This window comes from Rhincodon typus, chromosome 1 (genome assembly GCF_021869965.1).
Source record: "Rhincodon typus isolate 14 chromosome 1, sRhiTyp1.1, whole genome shotgun sequence".
Taxonomy (NCBI): Eukaryota; Metazoa; Chordata; class Chondrichthyes; order Orectolobiformes; family Rhincodontidae; genus Rhincodon; species Rhincodon typus.
In genome coordinates, this window is record NC_063332.1 from 650382 (window position 1) to 654613 (window position 4232).

Here is a 4232-nt window from a genome sequence, read left to right on the forward strand (position 1 = left end):
CCTGTGTAATTTAGAACATAGAACATTACAGCACAGTACAGGCCTTTCAGCCCTCGATGTTGCGCCGACCTGTGAAACCAATCTGAAGCCCATCTAACCTAAACTATTCCATTATCATCCATATGTTTATCCAATGATCATTTAAATGCCCTTAAAGTTGGCGAGTCTACTGCATGGAAAGAACACTTTTCACTGTGCCTTGGTACATGTGACAACATCAAATCAAATCAGATTAATTACCCGTGGAAGGACAGTTACACTCCGTTTCTGTTTCCCTGATAAGACATATGGGGATACAAACTTGTAATCTTTCAGGTTTTTGAAACGGTTTTGCTGGGCCAATTTGTAACCTGTTGAAAGAAAAGTGACACATAAGAACAAAGGAATGAGGATGCTGATAATCTAGAATTTGCTGAAGTTGCCCTGCCATTTGAAAAAGTCAGAAGTCACATGACATGAGGTTATAGTCCAACAAGTTTATTTAAACCTACAAGCTTTCGAAGTCAATCGCCATTTGAAGTGGAGAGAGGCGCACAGGTGCAGAATATATAGGCAGAGAGATAATGGAAAGATAATACCAGGTAATTAAGAGAGTTGACAGATAAGTACAAATCATGACAGTGTAAGGTCGACAGGCTGTGTAACAAGTGAAGGGATGACCTATGAACTGATTAATTAAGGCAGAGACATAGTTACAAACAATCAAACATAAGATGGTGCAGGACGAAAACCCAATGGCTAGAATAACATGAGTAGGTATCATCCTCAGATGGCTCAGGAAATTTGCACCATTGAAAGTATGCTGTTCGAGCGCACAAAGGCTTGGTCTGGCAACTGCTCTTCCCAGGACCGTAAGAAACTACAGAAGGTGGTGTGCACAGCCCAGAGCATCACAGAGTGTACATCCTTACTTACAATGATCTGCCTGTATTGCTTGTAAACAAATCATTTCACTGGACTTCAGTACACGTGATGATAAAATCAGTCAATCAATCAGGTATCAGAGTCGTATGATGAGGTTCTAACCAAAGTAACAAGCTGGACTGGAGGCCTGTGACTAGTGGTGTGTCTCAGGAGTCAGTGCAGGGCCCATTGCTGGTTGTTATCTGTATCAATGATTTGGATGAGAATGTACAAGGCATGAATGGTAAGTTTGCGGATGACACTAAAATAGGTGGTATCATGGACAGTGAGAAAGGTTATCAGAAATTGCAGCAGGATCTTGATCAACTGGGGAAATGGGCCGAGAAATGGCAAATGGAGTTTAATACAGATAAGTGTGAGGTGTTGCATTTTGGAAAGTCACATCAAGGTTGGAGTTTCATGGTGAATCGTGGGGCCTCCACGAGTGTAGTGGAAGAGAGGGACCTTGGAGTTCAGGTGCACAGCTCTCTGAAAGTGGAGTTACAGGTAGACAGGGCAGTGAAAAAGGCTTTTGGCACACTGGCCTTCATCAGTCAGGACAGTGAGTACAGAAGTTGGGAAGTTATGTTTCAGTTGTACAGGTCGTTGGTGAGGCTGCACTTGGAGTATTGTGTTCAGTTTTGCTCACCTTGCTATAGGAAGGATGTTATTAAACTGGAAAAAATGCAGAAGAAATTGACAAGGATGTCAAGGAACTGAGCTACAAGGAAGGTTGAACAAGCTCGGACTTTTTTCTTGCACTCAGTCTTTTTCCCAGGGTTGGGGAATGGAGGACTAGAGGGCGTCAGTTTAAGGTAAGAGGGGAAAGAATACATGGGAACCTGAGGGGCAACTTTTTTACACAGAGGGTGGTACGCATATGGAATGCGCTGCCAGGAGAAGTGGTTGAGGCGGGTACATTAACAACATTTAAAAGGCTTTTGGACAAATACATGGTTAGGAAAGGTTTAGAAAGATATGGGCCAAGTGCAGGGAAATGGGGTTAGTGTGGATGGACATTTTGGTCAGCATGGACCACTTGGGCCGAAAGGCCTGTCTCTGTGCTATAGGATTCTATGATTCTATGACTCTAATCCAAAACTGTACAAATTGGTTAGAGAGATTTTCACAAGTAATCAAGGTAATAAGTGTCAAAACAGAACAGTAAGGAAGATTTTACAAACACAGAATAGTATGGTAGGGTTACATGTAGCACAACATGAACCCAAGATTCCTGTTCTCATGTGTATGGAACTTGGCTATCAATTTCTACTCAGCGGTTCTGCATTGTTACCCAACCGGGAGGGAATACCCCTGTTTGGCGATTGTTGTGCAGTGTTCATTCGTCCGTTGTCATAGTGTCTGCATGGTCTCACCAATATGTCATGCCTTGGGGCATCCTGGCCTGCGGCGTATCATGTAGACAGATTTGGCTGAGTTACATGAGTATGTACCATGTACGTACATAGAACATAGAACAGTACAGCACAGTACAGGCCCTTCGGCCCACAATTTTGTGCCAACCTATTATCCTATTAGGATCAATCTACCCTGCATACCCTACATTTTACTATCCTCCATGTGCCAATCCAAAAGTCGCTTAAAAGTCTCTAAAGTATCTGACTCCACTACCACTGCTGGCAGCACATTCCACACGCCCACCACTGTCTGTGTGAAGAACCTACCTCTGACATCTCCCCTATACCTTCCTCCAATTGCCTTAAAATTATGCTCCCTCGTAATAGTCATTTCCACCCTGGGAAAAAGTCTCTGGCTATCCACGCTATCTATGCCTCTCATCATCTTGTAAACCTCTATCAAGTCACCTCTCATCCTTCTTCGCTCCAATGAGAAAAGCCCTAGCTCCCTCAACCTTTCCTCATAAGACCTGCCCTCCAGTCCCGGCAGCATCCTGGTAAATCTCCTCTGCACCCTCTCTAAATCTTCCACATCCTTCCAAAAATGAGGCAACCAGAACTGAACACAATATTCCGAGTGCGGTCTAACCAGGGTTTTATAGAGCTGCAGCATAACCTCACAGCTCTTAAACTCAAATCCCCTGCCAATGAAAGCCAACACACCAAACGCCTATCAACTTGGGTAGAACTTTGAGGGATCTATGGACATGGACTCCAACACCCCTCTGTTCCTCCACGCTGCTGAGAATCCTGCCATTAACCCTGTATTCTGCGTTCAAATTCGACCTTCCAAAATGAATCACTTCACACTTTTTTGGGTTGAATTCTATCTGCCACTTCTTTGCCCAGCTCTGCATCCTGTCAATGTCCCGTTGCAACCTACAACACCCCTCCACGTTGTCCACAACTCCACCAACCTTTGTGTCATCGGCAAACTTACTCACCCACCCTTCCACTTCCTCATCCAAGTCATTTATAAAGATCACAAAGAGCAGACGTCCCAGAACAGATCCCTGTGGAACACCACTGGTCACCGAGCTCCAGGCTGAATACTTTCCATCCACTACCACCCTCTGTCTTCTATTGGACAGCTAGGCAAATTTCCCTGAATCCCATGCCTCCTTACTTTCTGAATGAGCCTACCATGGGGAACCTTATCAAATGCCTTCCTAAAATCCATATACACCACATCCACTGCGCTACCTTCATCGATGTGTTTTGTCACATCCTCGAAGAATTCAATAAGGCTTGTGAGGCATGACCTGCCCCTCACAAAGCCATGCTGACTGTTTCTAATCAAACTGTGCTTTTCCAAATAATCATAAATTCTATCTCTCAGAATCCTCTCCAATAATTTGCCCACCACAGAAGTAAGACTGATCGGTCTGTAATTCCCAGGATAATCCCTATTCCCTTTCTTGAACAAGGGAATGACATTTGCCACCTTCCAATCTTCTGGTACTACTCCAGTGGACAGTGAGGACGCAGAGATCATTGCCAAAGGGGCAGCAATCTCTTCCCTCGCGCCCTGTAGAAACCTTAGGTATATCCCGTCTGGCCCAGGGAACTTAATTATCCTCATGTTTTTCAAAATTTCTGGCACATCTTCCTTCCTAACATCAACCTGTTTGAGCATATCTGCCTGTTTCATGCTGTCCTCACAAACATCAAGGTCCCTCTCACTGGTGAATACTGAAGCGAATATTCATTAAGGATGTCCCCTACCTCCTTTGACTCCACACTCAAGTTCCCTCCACAATCCCTGATTGGCCCTACCCTCACTATGGCCATCCTCTTGTTCCTCACAAAGATATAGAAAGCCTTGGAGTTTTCCTTGATCCTACCCGCCAAGGCTTTTTTCATCCCCCTTTCTAGCTCTCCTAAGTCCATTCTTCAGTTCCTTCCTGGCTA

At 44.5% G+C, this 4232-nt stretch overlaps 1 long non-coding RNA gene across 1 annotated transcript in view; it reads right to left on the bottom strand.

Annotated features, from left to right (window-relative positions):
* Positions 1 to 243: 243 nt before the first annotated feature.
* The window catches only part of LOC125484448, a 34115-nt gene continuing 30126 nt past the window's right edge, over positions 244 to 4232 (bottom strand). The window contains exon 3 of the long non-coding RNA XR_007263279.1: positions 244 to 350. This is a non-coding gene — a long non-coding RNA (uncharacterized LOC125484448). The remainder of the gene's footprint in view (positions 351 to 4232) is intronic.